This window comes from Plasmopara halstedii (assembly GCF_900000015.1).
Source record: "Plasmopara halstedii genome assembly, contig: Scaffold_470, whole genome shotgun sequence".
NCBI classification, from domain to species: Eukaryota; Oomycota; class Peronosporomycetes; order Peronosporales; family Peronosporaceae; genus Plasmopara; species Plasmopara halstedii.
The window spans coordinates 546,900-547,124 of NW_020187390.1; positions in this window are offsets into that span (position 1 = coordinate 546,900).

A 225-nucleotide genomic window follows, 5' to 3' on the forward strand; every position below is an offset into this window, starting at 1 on the left:
GTACTGGCGTTATTTTGGCTGCAGGTGGTGGCGATATGAATATACGGTCTCCCACTACAGGGCGACGTGTCATTCGACGCCCCGATTCAGCTCTTGGACCACAATTCTCCTCAGCTGGCGACAATCCCGTTGCTCCACGGCTAATTGTCGAGGTGGAATTTTCGAAGCGAAGCGTTCCAAAGGCCCAAACGTATTGCCGACAATACTTTGAACTGATTCCATAGC